The sequence below is a fragment of the Molossus molossus genome, unplaced genomic scaffold, assembly GCF_014108415.1.
Source record: "Molossus molossus isolate mMolMol1 unplaced genomic scaffold, mMolMol1.p scaffold_m16_p_11, whole genome shotgun sequence".
Taxonomy (NCBI): domain Eukaryota; kingdom Metazoa; phylum Chordata; class Mammalia; order Chiroptera; family Molossidae; genus Molossus; species Molossus molossus.
The window spans coordinates 83,188,464-83,209,137 of record NW_023425346.1 but is presented as its reverse complement, the minus strand read 5'-3'; positions in this window follow the sequence as shown (position 1 = coordinate 83,209,137).

Genomic DNA, 20,674 nt, shown 5'->3' with positions numbered 1-20,674 from the left:
TGAATTCAGCTCTTGAGTAAAAATCTGGAGAGGCCTCCATAATGGAAGACATGCATGTGTATGGGAGAAGCACAGATACTGACCTGCCTTCCCACCTTCAAATCCTGCTTCTTTGCTAAGAGAACTCTGATTTTGCATGGGAGCAAAGTGCCTACCTAAACATACACCGTCCCAGCCTCCCTTAAAGTGAGAGTCAGATGAAAAGGAGAAATGGTCCCTTTTTTCCATCTTTAATTGATACCTAAAAAATCATTGCACAGATTTCAGCCCTATATTGTGCTACAGATCTGACACTGGCAGCTACCTAGAACCATGCTTGTTATGTAAGAAACAGGAGCACTTATGACACCAGTGAAATTGAGGCTTTTTAAAACTTTGCACGATTGCATTTCTAAAACATAATCAGTACACGCTCTTTTCCACGCCTTCACTTTTAACTTTCCCCTGATATACTTTGATATAATTTGGAGTCTGGCTCCAGACATCACTGAAACTACACCTGTTTCTCTTACTCAATCTCACTTGGACATAACTCATGTTTAACCTTTCCATTTTCTTCATACTTTTCTCCATGTGGGTTTACCACTGATCTGATCCTCCTTTTCATCCCCTTCACGAGCCTCATCAGTGTCGGTATTCTCCAGGATTCCAGCCTCCCTTTCTCCATGTGTCACCTTCACATTGCTTAGGCTGGGTTGAACCTCTGACTTGAGTGAGTCCAGTCTGACAGTCAGGATTGTGCAGAAGACGATTCCCTAAAAAAGAAAATTAAGAAAATAAATTCACAATTGCAAATATTGCATTCTGAAAATAAAGAAGGATAAATTGGATCACACATCACATGACATGGGGAAGCTCGTCGTGGTCTTAAAAAAAGACATAGTAGGTAAATACATATGGTAAATTATATATATAATGTAATATATTCATCCTGACATAATGATGCAAATTCTCCTCCAAAGCTGACGTGTAACCTATAACCTCAGGGAAGCTTTTAACCATTGCATTTTAGTTTTCTTATCTTTAACTTTGTCTAGAACAATAATAGGTAAGGATAAACATAATGATCCAGAGTAGCTGTCAGTCCAGGGGACACTTTTGGTTTAACAACAGCTTGCTGTAGTATTGCTGCAATGATAATTAATTGTGGGACAGGATATTTGTGGATACCTTCTTTGTTATAGACATGATAAAATTGTTATAAATCTCACTACTTTTGTTTGGCATGTTGATAGAGATGCTGATTTGTACACGACCCCTCAAATATCCCATTCTCTTACAAAACAAAACAAAATCAATGATCACCGTAACACACTGTAAAGGAAGATAAGAGAAATTAAACATACTCAGTGCAAAATCTTGAATTTGTGCCTCTTTCATTTGTCATTAGTTATTACAGAAAATCAAAGAAACTTTCACTGGAGTCTTATTTTCACATGGGAGAGACAAAGTACAATCCTCTTCATATTTCCACTTATCTCTCTTATAATATAAGCACAGTAAGTTCAGTGTCAGTAAACCATCAAACATTCTAAAACATCTTAGTTTATAAGGTAATTAGTGTTCACACAGCTAGCTGGATGAAAAAGAGATTTATGGGGACTATTTTTAGCACGATTTACTAATGGAATAGTGACACCTAGAGGCCCTACTTTACATTAACTGAAAGGTCTGGAACGTTCACCTTCACTGAAGTCACATCTATCTCAGCTCAGGTTACCTGAAAGGGAAGAAGCAAAAATGGACAAAAACCCTACCTCATTACTAACATAAGAATAGTAATCTCCTATTTATTGGCGAGAGTATAATTGTGAAGAGTCAGCATTCATCATAATGACAGTAAATCATGAAAAATGCAGAGATAAGTTGATTCAGATTGATCAAAGAACATAGTATATTGACTGAAAAACAATTTGAGACACTAGTAACTGATTGATATCTATATCCCGAACAACAACTTAACAGTGTGAACACTATCTCATCTTTTAAAAAACAAGCACATGCCAGACTCTAAAGTAGAAGATGTTCAAGATATAAATAGCTAGGAAACCAAGAAATCACTGAAGCAATTACAGATACTTTAACAATGTTCAGATACTTCAAAGATTTTCCCTGAATAACCAGTATCTGTGACCGGAGGAAATCATCAGCTCACAGCACTAACAGAGAAAAACAACAAAGATTTTATCTAAGTCTGCCCACGGGTAACATGTCCATTTTTGTGATTTTAAAGGGCCATGATATGCTATTAGCTTGAGATAATACTTTGCAATATTTGTATTGTTTTTTTCTTTTAAAGCGACACCAAAGTTTCACTCAAGGCTTAATAGAGTGACCGTAGCAAACCTTCCTTAGAGGCCACCTAGAAAAAAAGAAAAAATTCTCTGTTTGAAGGCTTAAGAGGGTTGTTCAGATAACCAGAACTTCAAATGGCAAAATCATCCAGATGACTGAACATCACAGAGAGGTAAGCCAATTTCTGAAGTAACTATATTCCTTTGGTTATTAGCAGATCCTGGGTTGATGTCAAGAGGCTGAGGAAGCAGCAAATGATCCAGGTAAATTCTGCTATTAAGCACCAGAGAAACAGGAGAAATTAGAAAGTGTCTTGAACCCGAAAACATTTAAATTAGTGACATAAAAGATACGTTAGCAGCAGTATCAAAGAATCACTGTCTCTGATCGTTTGACAGTGACAATATGATAATAAAACTTGCATATAAACTATAATTTTTGTCTTCAAAATAGACAAATATGGCCCTGGCCGGTTTGGCTCAGCGGTTAGAGCATTGGCCTGCGGTCTAGAGAGACCCGGGTTCGGTTCCCGCTAAGGGCATGTCCCTCGGTTGCAGTTTGTCCCCGGCCCTGGTTGGGTCGTGCGGGTGGCAGCCACTTGATGTGTCCCTTTCATGTCGATGTTTCTCTCTCTCTCTCTCTTCCTCCCACTCTACCTGAACAAAAAATGAAAAATGTCCTCAGGTGAGGAAAAAAACTAGACAAATATGAAAGATATAAATTAAATTCGGAAGCATTTCACCAGAATTGAATTCAACAAATTAAGAATAAAATGGTAGGAATGCACACTGGTGCAGCCACTGTGGAAAACAGTATGGCATTTCCTCAAAAAATTAAAAATGAAACTGCCTTTTGACCCAGCAATCCCACTGCTGGGAGTATAGCCTAAGAATCTCAAAACACAATCAGAATGAATATATGCACCCCGATGTTCACTGCAGCGTTATTAACAACAGCCAAGGTCTGGACACAGGCTAAGTGCCCATCAGTAGATGACTGGATAAAAAAGCTGTGGCACATTTACACGATGGAATACTCAGCTGTTAAAAAAAAGAAGAAAAAGGAAATCTTACCTTTTACAACGGCAACAAGGGACCTGGTGAAATATGCCAACTGAAATAAGCCAGTCAGAGAAAGATAAATACAATATAATCTCATTTGTATGTGGAATCTAATGAACAAAATAAACTGATGAACAAAATAGAAACAGAGTCATGATTATATGGAACAGACTGATAGCTGTCAGAGGGGAGAGTGGGTTAGGGACTGGATAAAACAAGGTGAAGGGATTAAGCAAAAAAAAACCCATATATATCTCTATCTCTCTATCTCCATCTCCATCTCCATCTCCAACACATTGACACAGACAAGAATGTGGTGATTACTAAGGGAAAGGGAGGTGGGGGTAGGTGGGCAAGAAGGGATAAATGGGGCCTGAAAGAGACTTTGCTTTGGGTAATGGGCACACAATGCAGTATGTAGATGATGTTTTCTTGGGTTGTGCACTTGAAACCTGTATGGTTTTGTGAACCGATGTAACTCCAATAAATTTAATTTAAAAAGTACCTTAAATTGCAAATGTAATAGATAGCTTAAAGGAAAATTAGATACAATATTTAACTGAAAGGTCAAAACAAATAATTAGATGCAGAGAGAATAAAATCTAAAACACACAAAAAAATTTTTCTCAAAAAATTGAAAACTGTGAAAATGTCAATTACCTGTTTAATTGAAGCTCTATAAAAGAAGGAGTTAGGGAGAGTTGAGAAGAAGCCATCTTAGGAGATACAATGGCTAGTAATTTCTTTAAGTCATAGATTCAAGAAGCACTAAAAATCTCAATGGTTAAATATTTCTAGAAAGCACACACATTTAGGCACAAGATATGTAAACCAAGGCAAATGAGAGGCAAAGAATATATAGAAGTTGCTACAGAAAACAAGGCACAGTGCCTTCAAGGAAGCACCATAATATAGCAGACTTCTAATAGGAATGATATAAGTCAAAGAACAATGGAATGACATCTTTTAAACATAAAATAAAGTAAACCTCAGCCTATATTTTAATATTTGGTGAAAATGAACTAAAAAATGATAGGAAAGTTCAGGTGTTTTTAGACAAATAAAGAGAGATTAATAGTGATATTAATTGGAAAGTTTCAAGAGGAAGAAAAATGATCCTAAAGCATATAGGTATTAGAAAAATAAAGAGTAATGGAGAGAGAAAATAGATGAGTGTACATAAATGTATATTAACTGTGTATATAAATCAAATTAATAAATTTCATATGATGTAAAATGTATGAACAATTAAATGAACAAGAATAATAAAACAAAAATTAGGTTGTGGTTAAAGTGGGTTAAAGAGTCTTAAAAACCTGACATTATGTATGAGGTATAAAATGATTGATTTGTATTAGGCTTTAATAAGTAATGGATGCATAAGGCAGTCTTTATTGATATTTTTTAAGAGAGGGAAGAAGGGAGAGAGAGATAGAAACATGGATAAGAGAGAAATATCGATCAGCTGCCTCCTGCATGCCTACCACCCCACCCATGCTTTTAAAAAATGGTAGCATAAGAATATTTAAGGCATTTAAATCAAAGTTCAAGTGCAGAGTTATCATTTTGAAACATAAAAATGTAACTGAAAAATTGATTAAAGAAATCATATGTTTTAACCATCATGAAGAGAGCTGACAATTTTCTTGATGAGTTAATGGTGATAACCAAGTAACACTCCACAAAAAGTGTCACATGGAAACATATTTCAATCAGCTGATTGAAAGGTTCAAACTGAAACTACAAATGAAGGAAGAAAGAAGAAAATGGAAGCAAGACTTTTGGAATGCCTACTTGATGTCAGATGTGGAGATAAATGTTTTACATGTTATTTATGAATCCTCCCAATAACGCAGTGAGGTAAGTACTACACCTCTGTTTTAGGGATGAATAAATTAGGGCTCAAAGAATTTGAGTATATTTTGCAAATTACAACACTGTCATTTGCTATTTACTTGTATAAACACTTGACTTTATTGTTTTACCTCTTCAATAATTTTCAGTATAACAAATATCTTCCCATTAAGCCAAAGATAATGCCACTTTAATTCTTTATTTCTTAAATTTATTACCTAGAGAAAAAAAAGCATAGTCTGAAGGCTGAATTAATTACTAATTATTTCTCTTACTCCAGGATGTCTTCAATGGTTTGAAACCTGCCAATGACGCGCTGGGTCTCCACTGTGTACATTTGTCCTTCCCCTGATTCCTCCCTTGTTTCCATACAACACATGACAATTATTCCAGGAGGAACAGACCTTAATATTGGCCTGAGAGTCATATGAATTGCATTACCATTGAAGTTCCCAGAAAGAAACGGCTGTTTCAAGCTACAGTGATCACACTTGGGAAACTTCCAGAGGAATTTTATGGGTAGAAAAATTCCAATGTGTTTCACTAGTTTTCTTTCTTTGTTTGTTTAAAGTGTCTGTAGTTATATTACTTGAATCACTATGTATTAAGGTACCCAGCACTCAGTTTGTATATATTATCTGTAATCCTAACAAAACCACCATGAAATGTGGGTTATTATCCCTGTTTTATATTTGAGTAAACTGAGGTACCAAGTTCCACAATTCGGGTAAAATCACAGAGCTGTGAGTGATGGAGCTGACCTTAGCACTCACGATCTGACGACCCCACAACTATCCTTGCACTACCTCATGAGGACGCTGTTTTTTTGTTTGTTTGTTTTAAGTATTATTTTAGTAATTTATTTTTGTTACAGATGTTTCTTCTTTTTCCCCCATTGACACCCTCCTCCCGACCTCCCCTCTACCCCCACCTCATCCCCAACATTGTCTATGTCCATGGTTACGTATACATGCATATAAGTTCTGTGGTTTATCTCTTTCCTCCTCCCACCCCCTCTTCTGAGGTCTGTCTGTCTATACCTTACTTCTGTCTCTGGGTCTATTTTGTTCATCAGTTTGCTTTGTTTATTATATTCCACAGATAAGTGAGATCATGTGATATTTGTCTTTCTCTGATTGGCTTGTTTCACTTAGGATAATACTCTCCAGGTCTCTCCATGTTGTCTCAAAGGATAAGAGCTCTTTCTTTCTCACAGCTGCATAGTATTCCATTATGTATATTCTTTATTTTTTTTTTCCTTTATTCATTTTTTTTTTTTTTTTTAGAGAGAGAGAAGAGAGTAAGTGAGAGGGAGAGAGGAACAGAAACATTCATGAGAGAGAACATCAATTGGCTGCTTCCTGCATGCCCCCACTGGGGATTTGGCCCACAACCTGGGCATGTGTCCTGACCGGGAATCGAACCGGAGACCTCTTGGTGCATGGGTCGAAGCTCAGCCACTCAGCCACACCAGCTGGACTGTATCACAGCTTTTTTAATCCACTCATCTATTGATGGACACTGGGGTGTTTCCAGATCTTAGCAATTGTAAATAGAACTCTTTTATAAAATATTCTAGAGCCTTAAAAGGAAAACAAAAATCATTTTTTAAATACCCCAGTATTATATAAATTGCATTATTCAAAATATATTTTCTTTTGGATGATTTTACTACCATGTGTATCTTATACTATTGAATTGTTTTGCTGCTCAGTGTGCCCATCCATTTCCTATTGCGCTAAGTATTATAAAACAAGCTGTGCTTTATTGAAAAGCTCTTGCTAAAAATCTGTGACAACAAAAATTTCTCATTCCCAAGGGAAGTCTTGGAAGAAAATGACAATGTATCTATTCTGTGGTACATAAATTGAACATAACTTTGTTTTCAGAAAACAATTACACACATATATATTATTACAATTGGGTATTCTACAAAACCTATCTTTGAAAATTTCTCATTTATTGGTTTTTTTGCTTTGTTTTGTTTTTTTTGCATAAAGCTAAATTGAACATACAGTTTCACTAAAAAAGAAATATATTCTTTGATTAAGATTGATAGATCTCTCAGTTTGATAGTTTTCTTGCCAATGATAAAATCATTGGCAAGAAAACTGCAACACAAGAAATCTGCTTCGGAGCTGACAAACTGTCAGAATAGGGATTTTTTTCAGTAAATGGTATTTCAATATATAGTGCAATGAATGGTTCATGAATTTAAGCAATGCTGTTGTTGTTGTTGTTATTATTATTTTACTTCAAGCTACAACTTTCTTATAACAACTGGATAAAATCCCAACAGAATACCTGAAAACACTGGTCTGGAATGTTCTGTGAGCATTGCTGCTATTTGATAGGGAATTGCTATTGTTAAATTATATTGAAACAGAAATAACTCTTCCCTAAAACAAATCTTCTTAAAATAGGAAATATTATCTTAAATAAATGAAAATTTGTCAACCATGAATTGAAAGAACTAAAATACCAAGAGTTAAGTTGTCAAGGACCTTCATAGTAACATAACCATACAAACTAGACTGTATGTCTAGGACTTAGAAATTAGAAATATTACAGTACAAATCTGCAAGAACCTTAAAACAATTTTTGGGGAGTGGGGGGGATGAGAACTCCTGGACATTATTGGCTCTGTAAGGGATTCTGTTCCAGCAGAGTCCTGCAGACCCTAGGGACCAGAAGGACAAGGGTGTCTTAGGCCAGCACAGTGTGTCCCCGAGGGTGCATGCAGGGGTGGCCGGGGTTACTCTTCTGCAGCCTGAACGCACCTCCATTTATTGAACTTGGGGAGATGGCGTTTACTGTGTTCACTGTGCTGCCTCCGCCTGGCTGCTCTGATGTCCCTGCCCCGTTATTTGGGGCGCACGTGACATTTTTGCAGGCCCCGGGTGGAAGAGCAGAACTATTACTTGGGTGCATTTTCCGCGTGGGTGGTGTCTCCCGCGGACTTTCCGAGGGACCCAGACCCGCCTGGCAGCGCCCTCGCAGGCATTTAGGCCCGTGGGACCTTTTCGCGTGGGCAGTCTGCTGACTTGGGCCTTCCACACTTCTCTCCCGGGCGATGGGCAATTCAGGCCTTTCCCGCGGCTTAATTCCACGCCAGGAAAACTCATAACGTGCCAATTGTTTCACTCGTTTTTCTTAACTTAATGAATGTGTCACAGACATTTGCCCATTTGTATTTTTCATCAGTAGAATTTCTTGGTGTTATGGCATCTATTTCAGTGTCCTCATTGCCTGTGACATCATCTGTTTGTCATTTTCATCAGCGGCAAACTGATGTCAGACTCGCCTTTCCAGGCTCCACACGGAGGGGAGGCAACGTGAAAGGCACCGGAGACACACAGGGAAGGACCGGAAAGGGGGCTGTTTGGCCTCGGGGGAGGGCTGGAGGGGGCTTTCTCCGGGACAGGCCTGCTGGTGGAGGCCGTTGATCCTCGGGTGAGCCCTTCCCTGGGCGGCAGACAGCAGCCATATCTGGGACTCCCCTAAAACAATTTGATCGCCTTTTCTTCACTTCAAAGATTTTTCATATATTCTCATAAAATGTGTAAACTTACAATAAAATCCTCAGAATATTTCTAACACATGTATGTTCTTTTTCTCGATATGGCATATGAGTGGCAGCTGCAGTTGGGAATTGAAGTCATGTTTGCTAAAGGCTCTAAAATCCAAAGTACAGTGAAAATTAGAAACGAGTTTACATCATCTCATGTACTGGAAAAAAAAAATCACTTCTGTCTAGGAACAATAAAGTGCTAATATCCTAGTTGGATTAATAATTAAATGTAATTAATCTCAGACAATGACATGGGATGGTTCATATTAGAGCTCTAGTTGATCTTTAACACAAGAGGGTATTGGCTTTATGAAATCAAGTATTTCTCAGTAGTTGAGTGAAATTTTTTCTATTTTAATTCGAATTTCTAATCTCACTATACAAATAATGATTGTCTCAATTCCCTAGGATACCATTAGGTACTGAAAGCAAAAATCTACCAATGTGTGCCTTACCAAAGTGAAAAATGCATTTTCCCATTAAAGGATATTAGCAAAGACTGATGGTGAGTGTGGGGAAATTGGAAGATAGTCTAAAATAATTCAAAAAAATAGAGTACATATTTATTAGTTATTAATATGACCAAGGCACTGTGCTAGGTAGCATGAGATAACAAAATTGCATGCTCTGCCATCAAATGGAACATCAATGGAAAGAAATGATTCAGAAAAAGGTTTTCCTTTCATGGTCATACTGCTTAATTGCCTTTGTGGGTTGAAGAACAAGTCCAAAATAAAGACTAAAATCCCATAAATTCCCCAGATTGTAAATTTGCTTCTGCTGCTTAATTTATGTGATAACATAAAATTTTAAATGCACAAACACAAGTTTTGCAACAATACTTAATTTCTAATTACTTAGACCTGTCTAGTGAAAAATCACATATTTACCTCCATAATTTTATTTATATTATAAGACATATTAAAGAACAGCTGTTTCCATTTAAACTATAACTATTCTAAGTGCATATGCATTATAAAAATTCTTCTAAGCATAACTCCTTACTTTTCTTTGTAATATATTTTTACATTACCATTTTTATGATGTAAATGACATTTACATCATTTAATACATGAAGCCTAGAATTTCAACCAATGTTTCATAATGCTGTTTATATTATTTGGCAAAAATGCAATCATTGCTGATGGGAAAATATTAGAAAAAGCATAAAGCAATATGTAAATAATATGGTGTAAAGTTCAAATGTGTGATATAGCAGTGGAATATTTGTTCGATTCTGAATAATGCATAGATATTACATTAGACATCTTCAGATTATAGGGAACAGGACATGGCCAGATAAACTGTTGGGCATTTATTACCTGAATTGAGAAATTAAGAAAACCCAGACATCATTTTGGGCCTTGGAGAATGAAAACAATAGTTGAAACCATTCCAATTATTGTGATTACTCTTGAGATCCAAAAGAAATACTGGACACTTGTATGTCATCGTTTAGAAGCCAGAATTTGCTTCCTCCCACTCTATTGATTTCACCATGATTATGACCAAGTTTTTTTTACTGTTTTTACCTCTACTATGTATGTAATACAATCTCTGTTTCTATTATCTCCTGAAATCAAGATATTCTATAAAGGGAGGATGAAGAAATATTTTTAGCTGCCATTCGACATGGAGCAAAGGTCTCTAACCAAGTCACCTCATGGGCTATGGGCTCTGGGTATCTGGCTTACAGAGAAAATAAATTTGGCTGAAGTGTTGGTCAATCAGTTGTGTCCATGGAAACCAAAACACATAATAAAATTCTTGATGAGCCCAGCTGGCGTGGCTCAGTGGTTGAGCGTCGACCCATGCACCAAGAAGTCGCCGGTTCAATTCCTGGTCAACATGCCTAGGTTGTGGGCTGGATCCCCAATGCAGGGCATGCAGGGGGTGGCCAATCAATGTCCTCTCTCACCAATGTTTCTATCTCTCTCTCCCTCTACCTTCCTCCCTCTCTAAATAAAAATTTAAAAAATTCTTGATGAATTATAGGAAGAAACTGCTTGTGGCCACATTATTCAGATGGGAGTTCAGGGATATCAGTCCTTAGTTCTTTATGGGCTTGTCTCCTGTACAATTTTGCAAGGTTACATATTATATAGATTAAAATAGCTAAGGAAAATTTATGTTCTTCAAGGAGGTTTCAGACTCAACCCATTGTTTTGGTGTTTCTTTGGTAGGATGTTAGTTCAACTGTTTTCATGAGGGTTCTGGGTCATTCTTCTTCTGTAGGTTTGTAAGATTTCCCCCCCTGAAAAAGTCAAATTTTGATCTATCATGGATCATAAAAAATATCTGAAAATGGGTAAACAACTTACTTCTCCTAAAATGGCATATATCACTTTACAAAGTGATTACCTATATATTTATCTATTATCTATCTATTTGTTTATTACCTGTAAACAAATATACATTAAATATTACAGAATTCTCAATCATGTGTCATAGGTATTTAAATGGTGAAAAAAATAATAATCAGGTTTTTATAAAATATAAGAGAATTCTAGAATGCATGACGTAGGCATTTCTAAAGCCTATAAAGGCAGATTTGGGGGAATTAAACCATTTGCCTTAAATTTGGGGGGAAATTAAACCATTTGCCTTAATTTTTTAAAGCCTATAAAGGCAGATTTGGGGGAATTAAACCATTTGCCTTTATCTACTTATATTAAACACTATTTTTAAATTCATAATTCATGGTTTAAGAAATTATTTTTAAAGTAGCATCATTCTCTAAATTTAACAAATCTCTTCTTAAATTCCAGTAAATTATGAAATTTGTAAAATTCAATTTTTTTTATGTTTCTATATAAACATCCTTGATCAGCATATAACAAGTATCAAACCTCTACCAAGAAAATAAACCTTTATGAGTTGTCGCCTTACATTCTATGGGTGTTTGTTTTTATGTCCATTGACCTCAGTCAACTGTAAGTTCCTTGAGACTGTGAGCAGTATCTGTGTCAGTTCCTAAATTGCTTATTTAATACATGCTATTTTCTGAATTTAGTTGCTCTGAAAAATAAATTACTTCAATAATAAGAAGAGTTAATATGCATTTAGATCATTAGATTTCACAGTTGCGTTAAGTCAAAGGTTATAAGTGACATTCGAAAAAGCAATTGATGAGGCCAGAAACCAAACTGGGGTGGATGAATAGAGGTTAGTGAAAGTAGCATAACCTTCACGGAGTTTTGTAATGAAGAGAAGAAGAAGGGAAAAGAGCTCATTTAGTGCAAGACTGAGAAAAGATTTTGATTGTTTGAGGATAATGAAACTGAAATCTGTATACAGAGAGGAATGAGCAGGTAAAGCAAGAGAATTTGAAGGTATCAGAAAAACAGAACCTCTTCTTTTGGGGAAAAAATAAATAAATACAGCAAGAGGCAAGAGAAAAAAGATAAGAGAGCAATAGAGAACATAAAGAGGGATTCTTCTTCCTTTGGAATGTAATTTAAGATGCTAAGGATATAATGTGAATAAATGAATTTAGTTAGCCTATTAAATAAAATAGTATATAAATATAATTTCTTAATTATATTGTTTTATTTCTTTGATTAATCTGAAAAGTAAGAATAAAAATATCATTTAAAAAATATTTTATTTTCTTCCTGACAACCAACAAATTCTTAATTCTTTCATGCACACATGAATGTGTGTGTGTAATATACAAATGTATATAGAATACATATGCTTGTGTGTGTGTATATATATATAGTGTGTGTGTATGTATATATATATATAATATATGTAAACATTTAAAAAAATATTGTGTAAATGGGAAGTCAGTGTATAATTTAAAAAATTAGTGAACATGGCAGCTAATACAAATAAAATTAAAAACTGTAAACCTTTCTATAAGATCAATTAAGTATGAAACCTCTTGAGTTAACAGCTTACTCATACTGCTACATAAATGAATAGCTTAAAAACAGAAATAGCTTGTACACAATTTTAGCTTCCTTTTATGCTTAATGCTCCTGGGTTAAATTGAGACATACAAATAAAAAAACATTTCAGCATGAATCATATAGTAATATATTTATGAACATATACATGAGTGCTTATATAAACACACACACACAGAGCCACTATAGATCATTTTGGCATGAAGACTGTTTTCAAAAAACTGAGGAAAGGATTTGATGCTAAGCAAATAAACCACGGTTGATTCATTCTGGAGAAACTGTATTCACTCAGTGGTAGTCATTGGCAAGCTAGTGAAGAAAGCTATTGCTGAAAGAGTGTAGTGTAATGCACACACCATACTAAAGATAAGCAGTAAACAAAACCCTCTTCTTGTGGGGAGACAACACATGCCACCAAAAGCAGCATTTAGCCCTTGATTAATCCGGAAAGCTCTGAGCATGTCCCCATGGCTACAGAGGTAACAGGTATTTCATCCAGCTTCTTCATGTCACCTATACTTGCATTCAACTTTAAATGCACAAAGAGAAACAAGGACTGTGCAGTCCTGCTGCATAGTCAATCCATTAGCACTAGAATAGGCTTCATGCAATTTCTGCCTACAGAGCTTAGACAAGAGCATGGGAAAAATACAGCAGGGCCACTACACAACAGTGGTGTGGCCAGCCAAAGCAGGAGGTGAACAACAGAGTCGCCAAGAGACCACTAAGCCATGCCCTTCTTTCAGCCACATGTCCTGGAGACTTGTGAGACTTATAGCAGCACCTGCTGTTGTCTTTTGGTACTTGGAGAAATATTGCTGGAAGTGATGATGCTTATCAAATTGTGTGGGACAGAAAGCCATGTCAACAAATAAGAGGGCCAACTGGGCTATTTATTTATTTATTTATTTATTTTTATTTTTCTTATCCTCACTGGAGGACATTTTTCCATTCTTTGTTCAGATAGAGTGGGAGGGGGAGAGAGGAAGAGAGAGAGAAAAACATTGACATGAAACGAACACATCGAGTGGTTGCCACCCACACGACCCACAGGGACAGACTGCCTAGGAGGTACATGCCCTTAGCGGGAACCGAACCCGGGTCTCTCTGGGCCACAGGCTGAAGCTCTAACCACTGAGACAAACTGGCCAGGGCCCAAAGTCTCTCCAGACCACAGGCTGAAGCTCTAACCACTGAGACAAACTGGCCAAGGCCCAAGTGGGCTTTTTAAAACAGGGTTGCATGCTGAAGCCAGATATGCCCCAAACTCTCTGTGTTGAAGAACTAAAGGAACTTACAAATCCTGTAGCCAATAGCAAGAAAGCAACCAACTAATTATAGCTGGACCCAGTTCTGAACAACTCTTGAGTTAACAGGCATACATTCAATAACACTTCATCAATTTTTGAGACTAAAGTTAAGGACTACAGCAAATCCAGGAGTTTTTCTCAGAGTTCTTAACTCCGAGGAGTGCTTTCTAGTCTAAAAGATGACACTTCACAGGGGCATAGAAGGTCACTACTTCCTGAGGGGCCCTCAAAGCAAGTTTCTACAGGTTGAACTTACTAAAACCTAAAAAACATGTATCTGGTCATATTACTATCGATTCTGTTTATGGCAACTTCACGGAACTTTGATTTAGAGAGAAAGTCAGTGTTACTATTTGTTTTAAATCAATTTAAAGGAAACAAAAACCTTCTGTTGTCAAATATTCATTTGGCTATAATCATTATACAGTTTCATTTAATTGAATTGCAAATTCAATTCATCCAAAGGATAATATAAATTATTTGACTTTTTTTTTTTTTGAAAATGGAACTAGAGAGCTTAATGATAGTTTAGGGATACTTTATTCATTTTCTTTATTCAACCCAAGAACTTCTTTATTTTATAATATTTAGATACAGATACTATTGGCTAGCTCTGTAGATTGAAAAACCATAATTAATTTTAGACATTTTTACTATATCATTCCATTCATTTTCAGTTGATACTGTTAATGAAGATAATGATGATAGAGATTCTACAATGTCTCCAGGACAATGGACAGTGTTATAGAATGAATTCAGAGACACAATTTTCTTAAAGTTGTTTATTCAAAATATAAATGATAGCAATAAATAATAAATGCCGTCCATGGTACACAAGATGACAGGACATGAGAAACACTCAACCCCAAGTGCACCTCATGTCTTCAAGTGGCACAGGGCAATTAGTTTAATTTTGCCAGAAACAGCAAACGCATGGCATTATGAACTGAGAAACAAAGCTAAATTATGCCACCCAGGAACTTTTATATCTGCTTATTCATTATAAAAGCAGCTGTGAAATTTGTGAATTTTATGTAAAATAATGAACCAACAATGCATGATATTCATTAAAACTATACAGGATTCCTCATAATTAAAATCAATAACTTTTAAATTAAAGCATCATTGTTATTTTGTACTTGCAAATGATAAATGAATTCCTTTGTAGCCACAATGGAAATCATTAGAATGTTTCCCTCAGTGGTAAGTATATTTCTTTGAGCTTATGCTTTGATCCACTTAAATTTTTGCCTTTTTACATAATAATGCCGTATCTATATATTTGAGAAAGATCTGTCACTTGCTAAACTGCTGTGTAAAGAAATTAAGTACTGTTTATAAAAATATACATATTTCTTAATATATAATATATATTCTTAATATATAGATATAACTAATTAATGAGTTTAGTAAGGTCACGGAAAGAAAGTCAATACAAAAATAAATCACAATCCTATATACTAGCAATGTACAATTGGAAACCAAAATTGTAAAACAAAATATCATTCACAGCAGCCTAAGACTATAATACTCTAAACACAAATCTAACAGAACATGTACAGGACATGTATGCTAAACCTACAAAATGCTGATCAAATAAATTAAAGGAGACCTAAATATATGGAGACTCATACACTGTTCATGGGCTAGAAGGTACACATAGTCAAGATAACAATTCTCTCCAAATTGATCTATAGATTTAATGTAGTACTATCAGAAGCCCAGCATGATTTGGTACATTTAGACAAATTTTGTCTGAAATTTGTATAGAAATAAAAAGGATCAAGAATAACTAACACACTGTTGTAAAAAACAAAGTTGGAGGTATCACACTATCTGATTTTAATAATTACTATAAACCTACAGTAATCAAGGCAGCGTAGTGTTGGTGAAAGAATAAACCTATAGATCAATGGAACAGAAAAGAGAATATAGAAATATATTTACAATTCTATGTTTAATTGATTTTGAACAAAGGTGTAAAGATAATTCAATGAAGAAAAGACAGTCTTTTCAACAGATGGTGCAAGAACTATTGGATAAAAAAAACAAAAAACAAAAAACAAAAAAAACAACACTATTGGATATGTTTACACAGAAGAAAAATGACCCTTGACTAATACATCACACACCAAAAACAAGCAACAACAAAAATGGATTATAGACCTAAATGTAAAACCTACAACTTTTTCTAAAAGAAAATATTAAAAAATGTTGTGGCAATCAGTTTTGTGAAAATTTCTTTTATATATATATATATTTTTTTTTTCTTTATTGATTTGAGAGAGGAAAGGAGAGGGAGAGAAACATCGATGAGAGAGAACATTGATTGGTCACCTCCTGCATGCCCCCCACTGGGGATTTACCCACAACCTAGGCATGTGTCTTGACCTGGGATCAAACCAGTGACCTCTTAGTGCATGGGTCAATGTTCAGCCACTGAGTCACACCAGCTAGGCAAAATTTCTTAGATATAAAACAAAAAGCATGTGGTAATATAGTCCTATTGGTCCCAAACTTTTCATTAGAAACCAACCCTAAATCTAGATTATGTGTGAAATCACATGCTTTGTAAATGTTAGTAGTCATTTCTCACCCAGAGTCCACTTTATTTCTGTCCTTCTAAACAAACCTTAGATTTAAGCCCACATAGCATATAAGGTTCACAAGGTTACAATTATTAGGACATTAAAAACTAAAGAAATGAGTGACAGGAAGGACAAAAGTGGAATTCTAAGAAAAGGGAAGAAAGGATAAAGAAATAAAAACCGCTAGAGAGGCAATTAGCAATATAGGGAACATAAACAAATATTTTGGGAAGAAAAAATAATAGAAGATTAGTAAATTTCAAATAATATTCAGAGTCAAAGCAAGACCTGTGCATCCAAATTGAGTTGATTCATAGGTTTTTATAGGGGAAATATTGATGAAATAAACCCACATCTAGACGGAGGTTTGACAACATATTTAAACTACAAAAACTAAAAGCTGGTCTGATTCTTAACGAGTCAAATTTTGGCCCTGGCTGGTTTGGCTCAGCAGTTAGAGTGTCGGCCCACAGTCCAGAGAGACCCAGGTTCGGTTCCCATTAAGGGCACATACCTGGGTTGCAATTTGTACCCCACCCTGATTGGATGGTGAGGGAGGCAGCCACTCGATGTGTTCCTTTCACGTTGATGTTTCTCTCTCTCTCTCTCTCTCTCTCTTCCTCTCTCTCCCTCCCACCCTATCTGAACAACAACAATAATAATAACAACAAAAACTACCTAAAAAAAAAAAGAGTCAAACTTTGTTGGGGCCAATGTTATGAAATCAGGTAAGTCATAACACCGAGTGCTAGGATTTTGGACAAGAACTCCCTTTTATGTATCCAAAATAATGAGGCAGAATTTCCATGTGAATCCTAAAATGATTTTAAAGGTATTTCAAAGGGAGTCAGAAAGTAGTCTAAGTCATGGTATATTTGTATTGTCTTGTGTGTGTGCGTGTGTGTGTGTGTGCGTGTGTGGCTTTCATAGGTAATAATATTGTGACATTAAAGGTGACCATCCATGCAATGTGCCTACTTAATATATTCAAGTACTAGGAATTTAGTGAATACTTCTTACATGCTTACTATTGACATTAATACTACTAATAATAAATTAATTACTTTATAGTTATCATTTGTACATGGTGTATTTTCTACTGAATAATTGGAGAGATTAAATCAGACAAATTTTGTTTTTTTATCCTCACCCGAGGATATTTTTCCATTTTTTGTACAGATAGAGTGGGAGGGAGAGAGAGGAAGGGAGAGAGAGAGAGAAACATCGATGTGAAGGGACACATCCAGTGGCTGCCACCCACACGACCAACCAGGACAGCAATTGGGCATCACTAGCCTGTTCAGCCAAGTGAACACAGGTTAGCACCATGCACCTGAAAAGCTGGAGGAGACTCAGGTGTGTTGTAGCAAGGGAGGAACAGAAGTGACACCAACTGCCCTTCTTCCTGTGTTGTCCTCAGGTAAGGGCCTTGCCTGACACACTTAGAATGAGTAAGGCTGGGACAGATCAGATATTAGTGACCACTCTTAGATTACAAAGATTGCTTCAGGGAATCTCATAGGGACTTCATTAGATCTCAAAGAATAATTATTCTCTCCAACCAATGAATTCTGAGTATTACAGAAGATTGGGCTCACTTATCTCCGATACCTGGTCTCTTTTTTTAATTTATGTATTTAATTAATTTATTTTTGTTACAGATGTTTCTCCTTTATCCCCCATTGACACCCTCCTTCCATTCTCGCCCCCCCCCCCCCCAGTATTGTTGTCTATGTCCATTGGTTATGCTTATATGCATAAGTTCTTTGTTTTATCTCTTCCCTCCCCTCTACCTCCTCCTTTGAAGTTTGTCCGTCTAATCCCTACTTCTATGTCTTTGGGTCTATTGCATTCACACCTTATTTTGTTCATTATACTCCACAAATAAGTGAGATCATGTGATACTTGTCTTTCTCTGACTGGCTTATTTCACATAGCACAATACTCTCCAGGTCCCTCCTTGTCGTCCCAGAGGATAAGAGATCTCTCTTTCCCACAGCTACATAGTATTCCATTGCATATATGTACCACAGCTTTTTTATCCACTCATCTATTGAAGGACACTTGGGTTGTTTCCAGACCTTAGCTATTATAAATAGTGCTGCTATGAACATAGGGGTACATATATTCTTTCTGATTGGTGTTTCGGGCTTCTTAGGGTATAGTCCTAGAAGTGGGATCTCTGGGTCAAATGGCAGTTCAAGACCCTTGTTTATGAGAAACAGATTTTCTCATAAATGTTAAATCTGAAGTGGAAGTTTTTCTTTTGTTAGCTCGTTTCCTCTTAAGAACCACTCAGTGGAGAGTTAAAGGCTCAACTACTTTATCTATTTATATGATTCTTATAGCTTGGCCTTCTTATTCATTTTAGAGCAAAAACTATTCAATATTACCATAAACATATTTAGCATTAAATTCTCTTCTTCTAAGGGCTGACAATCATAAAATTATTCTCTGAAAAGTCCTCTTAAACATGACCACAGCCTCACAGGCTTACCTTCAGTTTTCCATGTTCTTTATTTCATCAAGATTGAATAATCACAACCAGAATCGTGATAGACATTATTTGTAATACATCTTCAAAACTAATAGTTTGAAATATATTATGAGCAGAATTAAGTGCCAAAGTTCTTTCTCTGAAAATTCTTGCCAAATATTTTTACTTCCATTCCTGGAATCTTTTTTTTTTTTATTATTTCATACAATTCTGAACAGCGAAATAGATTACCTTGAGTATATATAATTCTTATTTATTTTTTGATCCACTTTATTCTTAAATTAATTGAATAAAATTTCCTTTTAATTCTTTAGCTTGAAGGTGAACCACAATCCTGGTTATCATATAGCAGTTGCATTGCAGTTTTAGCCAGTAAATACCAGTTACTGATCACTTGGTGCCAGAAACATGTTAATTACTTCACATGTATTACTTCATCTAACTCTCATAGCAACTCCATGAGCTAGATATTATTATATACTTATATATTAAAGATAATACTATAGGAAGTGATTATTAGGAGATTAGAATAAGAAATGTCTTAAACTACACATTACATGATCATATTCCTTCACTTAGAAATTCATAATATCTCTTTAACAAACTTATTTTGTAATAAACCAATTGCTAGAGTTCTTACTCTCATCCAACATTGGGTTTATCAATAATGCTTTAAAATAATTTCATATGCCAAACTGTAACTTAAACGGATTGAATTTGATAGTTTCCACCTGTCTAAGATATTAACCTACACCAACAGTGTGGCTTCAGTGTTTGGAAATAGTCTCTCTCTCTCTTAAATAAAGACAAAGAAAATAAAATACCTTATTCAAGTGATGTACTTATAAGAACTCAGGACATGCTGTGAATTTGGCAAGCCAGCCTCCTTCATATTTCCTGCTTCCCCAGCCGTGATACTTCTCACTACAGGCTGGTGTCTGGAATCCCACAGTTGCAGATTATTTTTATGACATGAGTAACTAGATCTTGGGTATGTTATATCACTTAAGATTCTTGGGCTCTGACTAAAATTACAAAATAATTTTACTTAGAAAGATATAGAGGACTTAACCCATTTGACAGAACAGGCACGAAAAGCAAGTCAAACTCTTGGCAGTTCACAGGATCAACTGACAATGCAAATCTCTTTTTACCGGGAGTAGTCTAGTCTGGACATGATAGCAATCCAGGACTTTGATGCTTCTGCCACTGGACACATCGCTGCTGCTGTCGGCAGTGAATCTTACCCCCCTTCAGCCTCACTTCCCAGCAAGAAGCCAAGCTTGGGACGTAAGCCACTGCTGCCACGGGAACAGCAGCAGGGGGTTCTGCTGTCCTGGATCTTGCAGTCGAAGTCAGGGCATTTCTGCCGACAGTCAGAACTCAGTCAGAGACAGAGCCCTCTTTGAGTGTTTCAGTAGGAAGAAATCTCATCAAGAGAATTAGGTGCCTACTGAACAACTGGCAGGGTTTCTAGCCCTCAGATTTTTGCTAGCATTCAGATATGCTGGTTATAGCTAATGTTGCTTTGGTCAAAAATGTGATAAGACTGTTTATTAGCCATAGCCTGATCATCAGGACCTCATC